Here is a 9,910-nt window from a genome sequence, read left to right on the forward strand (position 1 = left end):
TAGTTTAAAAAACTATTTCTGCTTTTTCTGCAGAAAATGTGTGTGAGTGCTGACAGCTGAAATTAATTGCAAAGCCTTGCTGAAAATACAGAAATCTAAAAGCGCAAATGTGGAATAGACTTCTAGAAAGTAGTGTTTGGATAGAGTAAACCTTTTAAACTATAAGTCAGTGGACGGAAAGTATTTGCCCGAAATAAACCTTTAAGTTATTAGAAAGTAGTATTTGGGTAGAATTGACCTTTATTTTGAAACATTAGGTCCATCCATAGTTTCCTGTTAAAATACAGTGAGAGTTGGGGATTTTATTTTTTTTAATTTATTTATTTTTTAAATGATATTATTTTTTTAAGGAGATCAGTTAGATAGGAAGGGGCGTGTCCATTTACAATTTAAAGTCTGATCTGACATGGATGAGTAGCCAATGATGGTAATACTGGTGTAATATGCCCTCTTCACAGCAGCCATTTTGACATGTCATGGCATGATAATCACAGGTGTAATTAATAACATTGATTATGGCTAGTTAGTTAGTTAGTTTTTTTGTTTTGTTTTCGTTGTAAGCTTTGATTGTCTATCTCGAGTCATTTCACTGCTCTTTGTGCCCTCTCTTGTTTTATTCATACTGTGTGATTTAAAATTGTTGTTTGTTTGTGTGGACCCCAGGAGGACTATAGTGACCACTTTGTGTAAGTTAATTGACATCCAAATACAGGATAAAGAATAACTAGAGCTTTTATATGGTCTTGCAATGAAAGGTAACACTTCATTTTACAGGTCTGCAGATTTCATGGTAATTAGATGATAATTAGCAAGTTACCTATCTGAAATTTCTTTGGAATCACTGCCAAATTACCCCAATATTTACCTCACAATTTATCGAAAATCACTTTATTATAAACATTATTTAACAGTTATATGCTAAAATAGCATTTAATGGTTAAAATAGGGCCCATAGGCCATAACTAATAGAAGACACTTCTGATCAGGCACAAATCTCACCATTATTGGTAGCTAATGTAATGATTCAGGGAGTTTTAAAAAAAAATTAATTTCAAGTTATAAGTTACAAGTTATATGCTCATTATTATCTATTTACCAGCAGACATGGAAATAAAGCATATCAATTAACTTTGTATTCTTTTCCTGGAATAGTATTAAAGCAATTGGGAAATAGCGGAATATAATGAATTAGAAATCGTGTATTTTGAACTACATTAATAATGTAGTGATTTGAAAACACTGTTATTATACTATATGTACCTGTAGGGAGATACTGTAAATATGTCCACTGAAACAAGGTGGAACACAAAGTATCATTATTGCTATGAGGTAAGTAAGTTGGTTTGATGGCTGAAAATATTCATTAACAAGGTCTTGTCATTAAAATTTAGATCAAGTCATTTTGAGGCAGAAAAAAACTTTCAGTCACAAGGTAGGAGCTGCAATCAGTTTTTGGCAGGTGAAAACTGTCCTGCAATGGCCCTTTAAAGGAATTTCAGCAGGTAAAAAGGAATGAGTAGGCTATGATCTGTCAGATATAATCCTCATGAATGAAATCAAACTATTCTGAGGCAGAAAAAAACTTTCAGTGACAAGGTAGGAGCTGCAATCAGTTTTTGGCAGGTGAAAACAGTATTTTATGGCTTGTAATGGTCCTTTAAAGGAATTTCAGCAGGTAAAAAGGACTGAGTGGGCTATAATCTGTCAGATCTAATCCTCATAAATGAAATAAAAAAACTCACTGAATCACTGAAAAAACTTTCAGTCACAGCAATTTATGGTTTGTAGGTAGGTAAAATAACGAAGAGTCATAATTGCAAAAGAAACCTTTTCTTTATTTGATATATAATCCATCCGTAAATCAAGTTAATTACAGTCTAGTTTCAAAATAAAACAATGATTTTAGACAAAGCTAAGCCTACCAAACACATATAAACATCAGAAACAATAGCCTAGTAGCCTATATGCTTTGGCCTTTGATGTTGTGGCCACTGTAGCTATAAGTCAATTTATAGCCTGCCCATGAAGATGAAAAATTAAAAAAGTTGAAAAATAAGAGGTTTGGCACTTCTGTTCAATTAAAACTTTAATAAGTGGGTTTTGAAGCATGTTGTTTGTTGTTGGACGTGATACTGTACTATCAGATAGGATAAAGTAAAGATAACAGTCCAAAGAAGCCATGACAAGGGCTACATATCAAGTTAGGCGTCGTTCCTGCAGCGGAAAAAAAACTAAATGTGACCTCTAGAAATCAAATGGGTTTCAGTGCCACTGTAATAAAACCTAAAGGCTGCCTGTTGCAGTTCCTCAAATTGCCTGTAGAGTGCATTCAAACACCATATTATCTATGTACTGATGATCAACCAGTCTACAAACATGGGTAACAATGTCGGCTACAGCTTCAGAAACAGTGTTTCCACTCAATCAGAATAAAAGAGCCCACATATAAACACATCAATTCAAATAACAGTAACTAGCCAGTTCCAATATAAATCGTAACAGTTTTTAAAACTGTAGTTGAAACCTTTCACCATCTAATTAACACATGACACTATATGGTTTTTGATAGATTTCAACCCGTGGTGGGGACCACAAATGGCTCAATTTCTCCTATCTGCAGAAGTAATAAAACATATTTATTTGGCGCATGACACAACCCTTTTTTTCCTAATTATTGACTGTGTAGCATGTTCACTCGGCACTAAACAAGCTGTTTATTAATTCTATCATTTTAGTTGACTGCAGTGAATGTGGCCTTTATGACTCCCTGTTCAACCACTTGGCATATTGTCACTGTGAAAAAAGGTGAACTACTCCGTAAGTATCCACAGCGTAGATCAATGCTTTACTTAGAGGAAGAAGTCAGTGAATTTCATACAATGTTTTTTTTCCACATATCAGACTAAGAAGTCAACAAGCAATGCTCCTCTTTCAGTGATATACTGCTCATGTGCATAGTGGCTATTCTCATGAGTTTGACTTCTAGGAAAAGTTACAGATCACCAGGGCAACTGGGCTATTTGAATTCAGATGACATAGTGTACTAATTATGCAGACTCAATGAAAGTAACTTATACAAATCCTTTGAGGTGTTAAACCAAGCTGACTAAACAAAGTTTACTGTGTGTGTGTGTGGGTGCGTGCATGTGACGTGATTAATCAATCAGCATCTTTCTGCATAGAGAGGCATGCCACGGCGTACAGGATGTGCAAAGATCTATGTGCTGATTTGTGCGCATCGGCTCTTTAAAGGTTCTGTATAAACAACTATTTGCTATGTAAAGATATAATGGAGTAATGTCTACCTGAGCAGAGAATGAAGTCACTCTCCCTCTGTGTGTGTTGTAATCAGAGCTTCTCCGTGCTTTGTTGACATAGCCGGGCAGGCTACGCATGCTTTTATTGCATGTTCTTGCATGTGAGCGTGCCCCATTGGCGCTCCACACTACTCTCATACTCCGGTTACAGCTGATAACGGCGTCCCGACTGACAGCGCCATTGCGGAAGCGCAGCACCTGCCCTCCGGTTCACCACCAGGTTAACACTGTTTGCTCTGTCAGCACCGTTGACTTTGTTTTCACTGTGAATTCTGCGTTAGCTACGACCCTGCGGCTCAGTGTCGCCATGTTGGGAGATCAGGCAATAGAAATGCTCCCAATCTCGTATTCAGCACCTAACAATACACACTTCCAACTGCTTCCAAAGTATCCAACAGAGATACACACGTCACATGTAACTGAATTGGTGCAATCCAGTGGTGTAATGTAACAAAGTCATAATACTTACGTTACAGCACTTAAGTATTTTTTGGGAGTATCTGTACTTTACTTGAGTTTTTATATTTCTGTCAACTTACACCTTTACTCCACTACATTTCCTAAATAAAATGAATACTTTTACTCCGATACATTTCCCCCAAAGGATGTTTGTTACTCGTTACTATTGCAAGGTTTCCAAGGTTTGACGGTCAGCGCTGAGTGACTCTCAGCGGGGAGAGATGGCAGAGCATACAGGTCCAGGTGTTCATTTTATTTTAAGAAGTAGCCTACATTTCTTTTCATCGTGACGGTAGGTGCCGTTTTATTTCATTTTACAAACATCACGTTGCACAACATCACCTTACGTTACAATGTTGCTCTCAAACGAACTACACCGGTAAACAACTTGTTCATTTTACTATGAAAAGTATGCAAACAAACTTTCTGTCTGTCACAGTGGAGAGAGGGAGACATACAGCAGCAGATGATGGAGAGATAGAAGAGAGAAAGACAGCAGCAGCAGATGATGGAGAGATAGAAGAGAGAAAGACAGCAGCAGCAGATGATGGAGAGATAGAAGAGAGGGAGAGACAGCAGATGATGAGAGATAGTTTACACTATTTTTTTTATTTAAAAAAAACAAAGAAAAACAATTTTTTAATAAATAAAGATAATCTCAACATGACAGTTACCAGATTAAGATTATCATTTTAAAAGGTCTCATAGAAACACAGGGTTAAAGCACTTCCCCCTAAACAACAGAACAGACCGCTTTAATGAAGCACCGCTGGGATAAAAACACCTCAACATCTTTCATGAGCGAGTAAAACCTGAAGTCCCTGTTTGTCAAAAGTGATTTATCGGTTTTGATTGGTAACTGCAGATGTCCATTTTGTCCAGAGCAATTGTCTTAACATAACTATTAAAAACTGAATTTCAAATGAAATGCAATGTTTGCAGTAGTCACGTAATGCAGTAAAATTTAATGAAATTAAGGTCGTAGTGTTCCAGGCTGAACAGCAGAGACCACCCAGTAGCTTAATGCTACTTGTGACTACGAGGAAAGGAAAACTGGATTTTGTTCTTTATATCCTTTAAGTTGGGACGACCTTGTTTTTCTTCAAGTTGCCTCCATTTTTAAGGTGGTGTACATGTTAAGAGGATTAAAATTCATAAATCTCAAAATTCTGACTTGCTCACTTTTTTAATAACAGCATTTACTTGTACTTTCAAAAAAGTCATTTTATGGTTAGATATCTGTACGTTTACTCGAGTGTGGCTATCAGGTACTTCATCCACCACTGGTTCAATCTGTTGAGCAGCGATCTGGCCCAAGAAGGGAGCAAGCAAAGGCACGCTGTTTACCTTTGGCCTCAATGATCGGGCCTTTTCTAAGAGATTATAGAGGGCCAGAGAAAAGGTCATCGAGATCCACAAAGATAAAGAAAGTTATAGAATTTAAGAGGCGGACATCTGGATTCGGAGGAGGCTTTCTCTCAAAGTTCGTTCTCCCAAAGCAAAGATGCACAATGTTTCTGGTCTGATAAACATGTGACATCCTTTGCGCAGCATGCAGCCAGGCAGGAATAACAATGGGAGCTGGAGCGGCACTAAGCTATTAATAGAGAGACTAGCTGAGGAAGAAATAGGGAGTTGGGTATCGCCTGCTCTGAGGACCGCCAGAGGGCACTGGGAGCCTGGAATGAAACCCCTCTCCCCCCCTCAGTATACTACCACTCAGACTGCCGAAAGCCACTGGGTGTCAATTTTGACGTATGGCTGAATGCAGTCTGAAAGCAACATAGCAGAGATGATGTCCAGTTGGTGGTGCAAATAGGCACATAGGTGGTTGATTTGTGTGTGTGACCCCCCCCAACCCCTCCGCCACCAACCACCTGTGGAAATGTGGACCTATTCAAAGACCTTCAGACCCTTTTATACCATTCAAAATCTTTGCAGACTCTATCAGGGCGCAGTCTATAGGGCAATCTTTAAAAAGGTTAAACACCTGCAGGAGGGCTTCCAGCATAGAATCATAGCCTGCTGTTATATATCACTCTCAAACAGAAATGTATAGAAATGTATAGAAATGTAGTTAATTTGCAATCCAGACAATGTCTAAACAAGACAGACAAATGATAAATCAAGGCATTTCATGGAATTGTTCATTTTACAAAAGATGAAAGAAAATATTTGTGCACCCTGATACTTCAGCGGATTGTTTTTTTTTACAAAATTTGTATGCCCAAGCTCATATAAAACACGACGAGTGCTCAAATTTATAATTCATGAGAAAGAGCTATTTGTGTGTTTTTAGCATACTCACACTGCTGTTCAGGTTCATAAATACTGACTGATTGAAGACCTTGAGTAGTGCATCTGGATTCTATTTTAAGGTGGAATATCCCTGCAGGCAGAACAGAGAAGAACATCTGATTTTAGACAGTTTCAGCCCTTTGGATCTTTATTAAAGAGGCCCAAAAGAAATTCTTAATAGGTTTGAATTTAAGCTCTTGAGGGATAAATACATTTTAGCCCTTTGACTTTGCTGCACATTCCTGCACAAAGCAAGAAAAAACACTTTTTTGTTTTTTTGCCTTCACTAAATACTCAGTTTAAGACAAATGTGCACCACCAAAAGGAGAGGAATTTTTTTTTAGGACACAAGAGAAAAGAATCTCTCAGCTTTCAGCAGGTTATTCAGAGAGGGCAGACCTTGGCATAGTAACAGCCTGAATACTGGCAGAACAGTCTCTCTGATGTGTCATGTCTGATTCTTAATGAGTGCAGGTAAAATGTTTGCTGGGAGACAGGGGCAAAGGGAGCTAATGAAATCCCTACTACCCTGCCTTCAGAAGCAATTACCTCAAAATAAACATTAACCACCAGTACGACATGTCAAATAATGTCTCAACGGCTCAAATGCAACGTTGCATTAAAAATTCACAGAAATTCCTTGAAAATTTCTGTAATCAAAGGAGCATCCCAAAAAACTTCAAGGGACATTCCAGCGTTGCCAGGTCGGGACATTAAACAGCCTCTGCATGCTTGTATTAGCCTCTCCTCTGTGAAATGAGGTTAAGTAATGAAGGCATTTAAAAAAAAAAAAGAAGCTTGTGATGCAGACTGTGCAATCTCTTATCAGTGGTCTGCCTCCTAAAATAAGTGTCCTTATTTCTATTTTATTTTCCAATCTATTCATTAACAGGCCCCATTGGATGGAGACAAAACCAACCAATTACTGGGCAAATAATGTCAGTTGTGGTGGCCTTCCCTTTGATGCCTGATTTGTCTTTGTGTTCGGGCCTCCGTGTTCCTTTGTCTTGCCTCCCGTTCCAGTCAGTGCCTGCCTGGCTTCCTGGCCCAGGCTGCTCCCGCTGGCTGTAGTCTCATCCCGGCTTATTTACATTATATTACACCCTATTTGAATGAGGCCTTCTGAGAGACGAGTAGAGACGTACACAGACGCAGGACACACACAGTGCAGAGGATCTCTCAGGATCACCGGTCTCTTTAGCTTCCTCACCCTTTGCATTCGTGTATGGTCACCATAGAAACCATTACTTGTGTGTATATGTTGAAACAATGGAGAGCTTTGGGGAATTGTTGGAATGCAAATAAATTGCAGATACAGAGGGAAAACCCACTTTCCCTAGAAATATGGAGTCACATGTTGGATCCTAGACAATGAGACAGAACTGTGACAACAAACCTGAATACACAGTATAGGGCCAAAAAGCTTATGTCAAAAAGCTTAAAGCAGCTTTAATCAATGTTTTTATAATAACATTAGATAAAATGACTGTGTGTAATGTGAAAGATGTCGCTTGTAGTGACAAACCCACTGAGAATTATCACCCAACTCTGCAGTACAGAACCATCTGAGAAGCCGTAATTGGAAACTGTTTGGAACAGGGCAGGCACTTTCAAAATATACTTGGCAGGTGATTGGATGAACCATCTGTCAATCAAACTAACAAATGCGGAACTAACTGTAGGCGTGGTGTGAGGTGTGTTTTTTTTTTACATCCCCCGATCGGCTCGGAAGTCCAAAAACTCACTAATTCTTCCTGTCCGTTGTCCGCCATGTTTGTTTACAATAGAGTCACGTTTGACCGCGAGATATTTTGCGAGATTTCCGTTTTTTTTGTCAGGACTCTTCTTGTTCATGAATGGAATCTGTTAAATTTATCATAAAATGTCGTTATGTGTGGCATAACATCACATTTTCAAAATTCGTCAAGATTTGAAAAATCTTTTAGCGTTGGCCAGCCTTAAAGGGACTGTTTGTAAGAATCAGAAATGCTTGTTAACAGCGACACCTGCGGCCATTAAGTCAACGAAAGTCAGCGTCGAGCATCGCTCAAAACAGTGAGGCGACACACGTCAGCTAAAACCACAATATCACTCTATATTTCACCTGCTCGGCAGTAATGTTAGCTGACCAGACGAAGGTCTCTCCATGAATCGCTGCTGATCCTAGTGTTGGCTTTTCCTGCTTCAGCCTCCCGCCCGCGGCCGGAGGGAACAGGGGAGACACCTGAGTTTTGGTCGGAGACGATAACGTTTCTCGCTGCGGAGCCCCGTCACTTCACAAGACACGGGAAACCTCTGTTGGTCTGGAGGAGCTGCAGCAGTTATTTCTGCACAAACGTCCACTATACATTCAATAGATATTCTCAGAGCTACTAACTCTTCTGCAGTGTGTAGTGTGTGCACATGTACGTGAGAGTGGAGCGAAAGAGCGAGAATGCGCGCGGTGTGTGAATGAAGGCAGGCAGGCAATCAGAGGAGCAGAGGACAGCAAAGACTCCGGCTCTGAAGACCAAAGTTACGGTCTCCCCCGCGTCCTCCGACCGCGACAAACACTGTTTTGCAAGACGGGCTTCCCTAAATACAACTTTGCGGTTTTGGTGCTTCCGTATAGTTTGTGTTGGAGTCTTGTCTGAACAGCGTAGCCACACGCGAGCGCGCATGGGACACCGACCCGGATTGATTTCTACGTGTAAGAAGTTACACACAGTCCCTTAAAGCCATGCCCGTAGCTGCGGTAGCTCCTCACAGGACGCTGATTGGTCTCGTTGTTGGCCGGACACAAACGCATTACTTGAAGCCTGCCAAGATGGATTTTTGTGTGACATTTGATCCCACAATTCTCATGTGATTTCGTGACATCGCGAGAATCCAGCTGCCGTCCAAAGTTACTACTCCTCAGCTCTATGAAGCATTTTAGCGTTTTTTTTTAGTTCATTGTTTTGGAGCCTGCAGCTTTAATGTTTTGGTTCACTCTTGTCCCCCTCATCAACCTTGTTCACCAGCCACACCATATGTTTTCAACAACAAAAAAGCTCTAAAAACCCACTTTACCTTACAGCACCAAACTGCAAACAGGCAAAGTTAGTTGACTACTGGTGAACATTTAACAGCTAAAGAGACAGATATTTCCCTGAGGAGTTGGTAGAGACCAAAACAGAGCTAAAAGGAGAGTGTATCTTTGACTTACATTCGCTAGATCACCAGAAACATGCCTAGTACGTTAATTCTAATGTTGCTCTGTGTCTGCTGGATGTGTAAATATGCAACTTTTTCTTCCCATAAGTTCCCCATTTCAAGTCAATAGGTGATAATATGTCAGTGTTGCGTTTACAGCTTGTTTCCGCTGCCCCAAGTGGCCAAAAGTAAGTTATTGCAGGTTTAATGAAGAGTTAGGGCTCCTGCAGTGTTGAGGTAGGATAAATCTACATTTGGCCAATCTGAAGAAAAATAGTAGTCAGTCACAATTACGGGAGCAAGAATAAGGATAGAACTAAACACTCGAGTGTACTTCTCTGCTTTCTAGAGGTAATTATTTCAATGGCCAAATTGTTAATTAGTTTGAGTAATTGCTAAATGTGTGTGTTGGGAGCTTGGGTGTGTGTGTGTGTGTGTGTGTGTGTGTGTGTGTGTGTGTGTGTGTGTGTGATTGTATTACTGTCTGGCAAAAGACCAGAGAGAGACGAACACTGAAAAAAGAGCCGGTCACTGTGAGTTGGTTGTTCAGGTTCACTAGCTAGCCACCCTTAAGCTATCAAAGCAATGCAAAGCAATGCAAAGCAATTAAGATAATGATTTGAATGACAAAAACACAAAGCTACCTGTCTGGCATACAGTGC

This window comes from Sebastes fasciatus, chromosome 4 (assembly GCF_043250625.1).
Source record: "Sebastes fasciatus isolate fSebFas1 chromosome 4, fSebFas1.pri, whole genome shotgun sequence".
NCBI lineage: Eukaryota > Metazoa > Chordata > Actinopteri > Perciformes > Sebastidae > Sebastes > Sebastes fasciatus.